The following is a 10,026-nucleotide window of genomic DNA, read 5'->3' as shown; positions in this document are numbered from 1 at the left end:
ACCAGAGCCATTGGACAAACATTGGGCAGAGCAAGCACAACAATTTGGAACGTCCTGAAAAAGAAAGAAACTACTGGTGTACTGAGCAACAGACGTCCAACAGGTCGGCCAAGGAAAACAACAGTAGTTGATGACAGAAATATGGTGAGAGCTGTGAAGAAAACCCCCAAAACATCAGTAAGTGACATCAGCAACGACCTCCACAGTGCAGGGTGAAGGTTTCACAATCCACTGTTGGAAGAAGACTCAGAGAGCAGAAATCTAGAGGCCTCACCACAAGATGCAAACCACTCATCAGCAGGAAGAATCGCAAGGCCAGACTGAAATTTGCAAAGAAGTACAGAGATGAGCCACAAAGTGCTGGAACACAATCTTATGGACTGATGAGATCGAGATTAATCTCTACCAAAGTGATGAAGAAAGAAAGGAACTGCTTATGATCCAAAGCATACAAGCTCATTTGTGAAGTATGGTGGAGGTAATGTCATTGCTTGGCCGTGCATGGCTGCAATGAGCCAAAGCACACTGCCAACTAAACAAAGGACTTCATCAGGGGAAAAAGTGGAAGGTCATAGACTGGCCAAGTTAATCAGCTGAACTTAACCCAATACAGCTGCATTTCACCTCCTTAAGAGGAGACTGAAAGGAGAAGCACCCCGAAACAAACAGGAACTTAAAGAAGCTGTGGTAAAAGCTGTGGTAAAAGCTATGGTAAAAGCTGTGGTAAAAGCTGTGGTAAAAGCCTGGAATAGCGTCACAAATGAAGAAAGAATGGGTCACCAGCTTGAGGCAGTTATTGCAAACAAGGGTTATGCAACCAAATATTAAATGTTATTTTTTTCCATTACTTTTGCTCACCTAAGAATGCTGTGGTCTAATACAAACGGTGATATGTCCTGAGTTGTTTAACACTTCTAGATGTGAATACCAGGAAATGAGAGCTGAAATTCTGAACTCTTGTCCCATACTCATCTTTTGATCTGTTCTAATCTATATTTGTGTGTGCTGATGAGTAAATAATATTCACATATTTGCATGAACCTGCTGTCATCATGCTATTATAGTGTGTACAGGTTAACCTGTTTGCATGTGTTCATTACCTGAGAGTGCAGGTCCAGTTCTGTTCAGCTGAGTCTGGATCGTGTCTTCATTTGCATACATTTTTTCTGAAGAATTAACTCGTCTCTTCTTTTTGCCAGGATTTCCTGATGGTTTCTCTACGTTAACATGGATTTCCAGTTGATCCATAATGTTCAGCTGACAGTTAAGTTTGGTTTGATTCTTAAATGCCCTTTCGGCCTTTTGTCACACTCACAGGGAGGAGCTTTCCACTTTGGTTAGAGCTCTGGGTTTCATTTTTCTTATGTGACGTTGAATATTATGAGCAGTTTGGTAGGGACATTGAAATACATTTTAATATGAACATAGGCTATAACATAATGTAGGCTTCGAAACGTTGCATGGCGGCCAGAGCAAAGTCAAATTATTTCAAATCCTTGTATACTCATGTGCACGCTTAGCTCAGTCGGTACTGTGCGGGACAACTGTTAGGAAGTTTGTAAGATTGAGTCTAAATAGCTGTGGATTTTTTTTCTCCCTTGTTAAACAAATTGATATAAGGACACTTTTGCACAACAAAGCCAGTGTGTGCGCTCCATCGCATTTATAATAAACCTATGGACGCTTATTTTTAATCACACGTTTAATGACGGCTTTCTCAGAGGTGTGTCAAGCAAGCCAGAGTCTCTTCTGAATGTCCTTCAGAACTCTTCAAAGTAAAAGCTCTCAATAAACTTGTCATGAAGCACTGCTGCAAAAAAACTTTCTCAAGCTTTTATTTAGGAGGCACAATTACTTAAGAGGAAGTGATTGTGTGAGTAACTGTTGCTGTCACGACTGAGATCTGTTTCAGCACCGGCCGCTTTTTATCAATTTATATATATATTGACTACTTTCAAAAGAGAACACACTTACAACAAATTTCCACATACAGTAAAAACTACTACCGTAGAGTTGATTACAAACCCAAAGTACATTTGTGTGTGACTGTTTTATTCCTTCCACTCCTGTCCCAGGGGTCTCTGGCTGTACTGATTCCAGCATTGGAATATAAATTAATACAAAAAGTTATAACAACAGCATTAAAGGCAACAGAATACATGACTAGCAAAAAACGAGTAGCAGTAAATAGTTAGTGTGTGTGTTTGTGTGTGTGTGTGTGTGTTTGTGTGTCTGTGTGCGTGCGTGCGTGCGTTTGTTTGTGTGTGTGTGTGTGTGTAAAAACAGATTCTAACATTTTCAAATCCCTTGAATTAATTGTGAATTAAAATAAAGTATGATAAAGTGTTGCTAGTGTGTGCTGCGTGTGCATTTGTGTGTGTGGTGTAAAGTTATGTGTGTGTGTGACACAATTGAGCAAGTTCCTCTTAAGGTTTACTAATAGTTCACTAGAGCCACAAAATGAAGAAACTGGCAGTATTTGTGTCAGGGTGTCTCTGTCATTGCAGTCTTCCTCTAATGCACTTGACTCTGCAGCAGCTGTCTGCACTGGGTCCAACAAAATACTAGTTTTAAATAGATCAGAATTAAGCCACTGGTTTATTATACCTTAAATAACTATTGCATATGAGTACCTGTTATAGATGCATATGTTCCATACCTAACGATAACTATGCATGCATGTATTCAATGTTTTATTTTAATATATGACTAACTTGTGTTCAAAGTAAAGTTGACTACAAATGTCTACAGCAGTAGATGGCTATTGCTATAGGTTATGACGTGACTCTGTTCAGTAACAGGCTATGATTCAGTAACAGGCTAGTTAACACTTGTAATCAAATTTCAGAAAGCAATAACATTTTGTCTGATGTTCTGACGTGCTACGGTAAGCGTATTGACTCATTTATGTTTCCGGTGCTTGTATGTTGGTAGTGTGTTTGCTGCTCTAACTAAATACCAGTTAAATTTGTTATTACAGCGACTATCTGTCCGCTACACGCTTATTCTTACAGTAGTTCTGCCTAAGCATTTGCAGTTCTTTCCATCTTTTAGCAACTTTCGTTAAATCGCTGTTGGCGACTTTAGCTTAGCAGCTAGCGATGACTTCTCCCTCTCGCTCTCCTACTTTCTCTTTCTTGGTTGTCAGATGTTCAGTTACTCCTCTGCCTCCTTTAGCGGTAATGGTACGCGTATCAAGTGTTGGACATGGAGGCGAGGCTCAGTGATTTAGAAGTCCGGCTCTGCACCATGGTAGATCAGTCTTTAGCTACTGTAGCTAGCCAGCCCCCAGAAGTCGGTGCGAACGGCCTGAGTTAGCCTGTGGTTGCCGTGGTTGAGTCTTATTTAAAACTGCTGGCTAAGGATAAACGTAAATACAGTAAGATTGTTATTCATGTCAGCGGTAATGACTCCTGGTTACGTCAATCGGAGGTCACTAAGATTAATGTTAAACCGGTGTGTACACACGCAAAAACAGCTGCTGGCCCTGCACAACCGTTCCTGAATACCTTCCCTCGCATTCAGCACGGACAGAGCCTTTAACGCCTGGTAGCCTTTAAGGCCATGTATTAAGATAAAGGATTCCAGATGCATGCCAAGGCAGAGGACCATCTAAATGCCACGGTGGCATGGACATTTTATGAGACTGGTGTTGAAAACAATGCACCTTTACGCCAGGCAATGAATAACCAAATGAAGGTGAAGGAAAACAGAAAGTGTATCAAGACAACTGATGTTCTACTGTGTACAGCCATCCAAAACATTGCACAGCTTGAGTTCACAGTATTCCTAGAGCCATTCAGTCTGGTCTTCTGTGAACTGTTCAGACTGTGCATTATTGCCATGGCCCTACCTGTAAGCACAGTTGCTTGTGAATGCAGCTTTTCTGCATTTAAACTCAAAAAATAATTTACGCACCACCATAAACAATTAAGACTTAAGTGACCTCAGAGTGCTATGGCTGGAGTCCCTGAGAGCCAAGGCCTTGGATATGAATGAGATCATACGGTTGTTAAGTAGCTGACACAGAAATTGCAACATACAGTTGTTGAGAAGTGTCTGCACCTCCAAATGATGAGAGCTTTCCACTACGAGAATCACTTCTGCTTATTGTGCTTAAGACTGATTATTATTCAAAAGTGAATAGAATTGATTATCATTATAAAAAATAAGTGATAAATATTGCAATATGTGAAAATTGATAGTGCTTTCCATTGTGTTATTCTTGCACAATACATTGCATCCACTTAATCTGCTTATAGGCTCGTGTTGGTGAGTTTACTAATTACACAAAATAGCCAAATGTTGATGATGATATCATAACAAGGGGACATTCGTATTTTAATGTTGACTGTGCAAAATGAAAAGGTCATATGCATAGTGAAAGTTTTAATGTAGCCAAAAAACCTCGATAAATACCTTAATACATTGTGTAACTGTGCAATCTAATTGTTTCCACCAGTCTAAACATTGAGTGGTCGGTGGCGACCTTTATTTTTTGTTGTCACTTTTGGGTGCCCCCCTAATTTAACTGTTGTTCCCCCCTTGTGCCCCCCACTTTAAAATGATCTGGATCCGCCCCTGCACCTGAGGGGTGCGGACGCTTCATAAGAGAACAACAGATCAGAAATAAACCAGCTGTCACGATTTGTGTGGTGGTGAAGCAAGTAGGAGGACCCAAATGCAGGACTCAAGGCTGACAGGTACAGTTCAGTGGTTTTAATTAAACAGAAGGCAAGCACACTTGCAAGCAGAGTGGCTGAATCCAAAATCCAAAAATGAACATAGAAAATCCAGAACGAGTGCAATCCAAAATACCAGGAACTAACAGGGAACAGGCAGGTAACAGGACATGACGAGACGGAGCATATGCAAACGACAAAACACCGCACACAAGGTAACACAAGGTAAGAATCTAACTGGAACTCAAAACACATACTAAATAGCAGATACTGAACAGACCAAAAAACACATCTCGATGCCGAACCGCCAACTCTTGAGACTGGGCAAGGATGAGCCAGTCGTCGATGTAGTTGAAAATCCAGATGCCCTGGAGCCTCAGCGGGGCCAGTGCTGCATCCATACACAGAAGGACGGATGGAGACGTGGAAATAGGCGTCCTTTAGATCTATCGTGACAAACCAATCCTCGGATTGGATGTGCGTCACGATGGCAGGGATGATGAGCATCTTGAACCTGAATCTCCTCAGATACCGGTTTAGAACCCGCAGATCCAAAATAGGGCGCAGCCCTCCGTCCTTCTTGGGGACTATGAAGTACCGGCTGTAGAAACGGCGTCTCTGTCTGGGAGGGGGGACACGTTCCACGGCCCCTTTCCTCAGCAGAGTAAGAACTTCCTGTCCCAACACCGGACCTTGCTCCGGGCGGACCACAGTCCAAACCACCCTGTCGAATTTTGGAGGGCGGGTTTTGAACTGTAGTCGAAACCCATCTATGGCAGTGCGCAGGAACCACGGAGAAATGGGGGGGGGGGGGGCGGGAGGGGAGAAAGACTCCCCTCCCGCACTCGGTAGAGGGAAGGGACCTTTGCCTGGCAGCCTCAGCTGCCTTGGGCCTAGACCGGCGAGGGAGATACTGGCGGAACGCTTCGCCCCCCAAACGCTGAAGATGGGCGAGGACAACATCTCGATGCCGAACCGCTAACTCCCGAGACTGAGCCAAAATGAGCCAGTTGTCGATGTAGTTCAGTATGCGGACGCCTTGGAGCCTCATCGGGGCCAGAGCTGCATCCATGCATTTGGTGAACGTGCGAGGAGAGAGTGCTAGGCCGAACGGAAGAACCCGATACTGGTACGCCGCGCCCCCGAAGGTGAACCTCAGGAACTTCCTGTGAGAGGGACGGATGGAGATGTGGAAATATGCGTCTCGCAGGTCTATCGTGACAAACCAATCCTCGGATTGGATGTGACTGACGATGGCGGGGATGGTGAGCATCCTGAACCTGAATCTCCTCAGAGATTGGCTTATATACACCTCCAGTCACGCCGTCACACGCTACCGTTCTAGCAACGCCAATAGGATTGGAGTAATTTCATTCATGATTTCAGCCATGCCACGCCGAGAGCTGCCCCAGCTCCTTGGGGGGGCACCCGAGAAGCGACACTCTGCTTCCTCTCCTCTCGGTAGGAGCTCGTAGAGGGAAGGGACCTAAGCCTGGCAGCCTCAGCTGCCTTGGGCCTAGACCGGCGAGGGAGATACTGGCGGAACGCTTCGCCCCCCAAACGCTGAAGATGGGCGAGGACAACATCTCGATGCCGAACCGCTAACTCCCGAGACTGAGCCAAAATGAGCCAGTTGTCGATGTAGTTCAGTATGCGGACGCCTTGGAGCCTCATCGGGGCCAGAGCTGCATCCATGCATTTGGTGAACGTGCGAGGAGAGAGTGCTAGGCCGAACGGAAGAACCCGATACCGCGCCCCCGAAGGTGAACCTCAGGAACTTCCTGTGAGAGGGACGGATGGAGATGTGGAAATATGCGTCTCGCAGGTCTATCGTGACAAACCAATCCTCGGATTGGATGTGACTGACGATGGCGGGGATGGTGAGCATCCTGAACCTGAATCTCCTCAGAGATTGGCTTATATACACCTCCAGTCACGCCGTCACACGCTACCGTTCTAGCAACGCCAATAGGATTGGAGTAATTTCATTCATGATTTCAGCCATGCCACGCCGAGAGGCGTTCCCATAGTGTCGTCACTGACGCAGTTCGAGTTCCCTCGAAGGGGAACTGCATGTAAGCTTGAGTTTTTTGGATTAAAACCTGTGTCCTGTGTAGTGATTTTCAATTTTTTTATGACATTAATTTCAGGGAATTTCCGATTTTTCTTCTTGTAAATTTCACACTTTCATCTAGGAAAGATCATTCGGCTCCCTATGCTGACGCTTTTATGCAAAGCGACTTACAATTGCTATACCTGTCAGAGGTCGCACGCCTCTGACATGGTTAAGTGTCTTGCTCAGGGTCACAGTGATTGAACCCGGGCTTCTCACACCAAAGGCATGTGTCTTATCCATTGCGCCATCGCGACACGTAAAATACTCCAAATATGTGGAAACACTTAGGAGAATTCAATTATAGACTGGGCTACATCTAAGCAGCTATGCCGTTAATTAATTAAGATTCCTTTCTATAAACGGATCACGTTTGACCTTTAAAATCTCGATCTGAAGAGTAACTATAGCTGTCAGAGAAATGTAGTGGAGCAACAGTACAACATTTTCTTCTAGAGTAGAGGTGTAGCATAAAAAATACTCACTCTCTGATTTGTACAGTAATTGAGTAAATGTACTTGACATGTGAGAGAGTACTGTATACGTTGAGGCCGAGATGTGTTTTCATGTTGGAAATCAATGGAACAGAAAGTTTTATGTATTTTAATACAACTTTAAAGAGAAACTTCATCATCAGATCAGTAATCATCTGCAAAACTGTATTACGTCTGTCATATTTCTGGATACATAAACTATACTGGTTGCTTGTCAGTTATGTTGCAGACAGATATGTGATGCCTGATGGCTTCCATAATGCATTTTACACATTTTATATTCATATGCAGTACATGTTTACACAAACACACATTCTGTTACATTTGTGTGTGGACATTTCCATAGGGGGGAAACAAAGCCTGAACTTTCCCTGCTGGGAAGGAAGTCAGTTTCTTTCAACTTACTGCCTGTTACTTCTCTGTGAGTAACATTTATCAATGCAGCTGAAAGTACTATTTCACACAGTCACTGCAAAATAAATCAACATCAGTTCAGATAGTGCTCTTATATATCAGTATGATCCACACAATCCTGGTGAGTCTTACAAACGCTAATAAGAACAGATACAGAGTTCAGTTTTTAGTGTTTACTGTAGTTTTGAGGGGGTTTGCAATGAAAATAAATAAAGCTGGATCTGCTGCTAATAAAAACACAGGACTGCATTTACTACCACTGTACAACACATAGCTCCTCTGGGATTATAAAGATATCATTGATCCATGAACCGTTAATCAATAACCGATGAGAAAGCTTGTTGAAATTGAAAGCAAATTCTGACTTTGTTGAACAAAACCACAAGGCCTGTCCAGTCTGAGAGATCTCTAACGGCACACTGAAAGGATTTTCAGCAGCAAACTGAAGGAAATTTCTGGGGTGAGTCTTAATTTGGATAATAGTAGAAATAGCTGAGAAAATAACTCTTGTTGAAAGTTTCCTGAACTGCCACGTGTGTTCAGAGACTTTCAGAGATCCTGTGTCTCTGAGCTGCAACCACAGCTTCTGTAGAAATGGAGAAGCGTTCCCAAGAAGAAAACATTGCCACATTTTGTTGTTCGCTGTTGGTCTTTGCAGTTTTTACAGACGTACTGTCCAGGGTCTCTAAGAAATGCATCACTGCTGTTAAAGTGTTGCTTCATCAGGAACCAAATCAAGTCAAATCCTCTAAAATAAACTATTCAGATTGAATTATACCTCAGAAATGTGTCTCTTTGGCTCCTAAGAGGCTGACATTTATTTTGTGCTGCTGCGGCATCATCAGACCTCAGCTGTACAAGATACAGATTAATACTGAATTTTTGCAACTTTCTCTGCTTCTCATTATTTCATTTTCTGCTGCTCAAATGCTGGATAAAATAAGACACAACAGAAGTACATACAGAGCAATGTCAGGATCTGTATCAGTGCAGGGAGCACTGAGGGTTGTATAGACTGAGAGTGTTGATCAACAGCACCACCTCAGAGCAGTTTCACATTTGTCTTTTAAAAAACATCCTGCACAGACTGTTTGTCACACAGACTGTATGTCCAGGTAGGGCTGGGCAATAAAACAATAATGATAATTATCACGATTACATTTTCTTCAATAACAATATAACAAATGTTCAATAAATGTTTGATTTAAATAATTTGAACCACAAACCAGTCAGAACTTTCTATTATGATTTTTATTTTGATGAGGAAAAAGGACTGAAAAAATGTTTTACTTGATTTTATTCATGCATGCTTGTTGAAAAAAGATTTTATCATAATTGTTTTGAATGTTCTGCCACAGATTTGTGAAGTGATCCACTGTTTGGCATCAAGTGTTTGTTCTGACCATAAAGAAAAATTCTTCAACTTTAACTCAGGAGCAAAAATTTGTCTTTAAACCTGAAAGAAATTTTTTTTTGACATTTATCATGGAAATTATTCACATCAAATGATGCGAAATTTTATATTGGGATAACAATTTTAAAGTGAAGAGTTGGTCATGTATTAATTTTACAGTTTTTATCTTCTAATGATAAATACAGCTGATGCAGGATTTAACTAACATGACTCAAGTCTTGTGATTCTTACTGTAGATAAGAGGGTAAAGAGAATGAATGAATGAATGAATGAAAGGGAGAGAAAATGTGCCAGAAAGTAAAACAAATAGACCTCGACTGAAAGACTTTTATTTTCTGGATTCTGCATCATGATTATTATTTGTACATTTACTGTAACACAATGTTTAGAAAAACAGAAGGCTAATAAAAGTGATGTTTAAAATATTTACCCTGTGAATTTTACAGAGGCTTATTGAGGGATGAGAACAAGTTGAAATGAAATGAAATTTAAACAAAAGCTTTCTTTTGCTTTCATGTTAACAGCTTGTTCTATATTTAGTTCAGCTGGATTCAATGAACACAGTTTGGCTTTTTATGAGCATTTTAATTCTTTATTTAGAGAAAGAAAATTACAGATCACATTTTTTACCCAATTTTGTGTTTGTCTTCCTACAGACACCTGTACATGGAAACTGTCCTGTACTGACTCTGACAGACATCCTGACTGCGCCATCTGCTGGTGAGAAGATGACATGGCAACACTTCCTGCTGTTCATTCAGCCTGTGACAGAGGAGAGATCATAGACTGAGAGTGTGAAAGTTAAACTGACAGTAGATTTGGACATTGTTGAACAGAGCTGAGACGCCATCACAGGGTGAGAGATCTCTGCTGGAAAACACACGTTTGGAGTATTTGAAACAATCAAGG

The sequence above is a fragment of the Micropterus dolomieu genome, linkage group LG21, assembly GCF_021292245.1.
Source record: "Micropterus dolomieu isolate WLL.071019.BEF.003 ecotype Adirondacks linkage group LG21, ASM2129224v1, whole genome shotgun sequence".
NCBI classification, from domain to species: domain Eukaryota; kingdom Metazoa; phylum Chordata; class Actinopteri; order Centrarchiformes; family Centrarchidae; genus Micropterus; species Micropterus dolomieu.
This window is presented reverse-complemented; position numbering follows the sequence as displayed.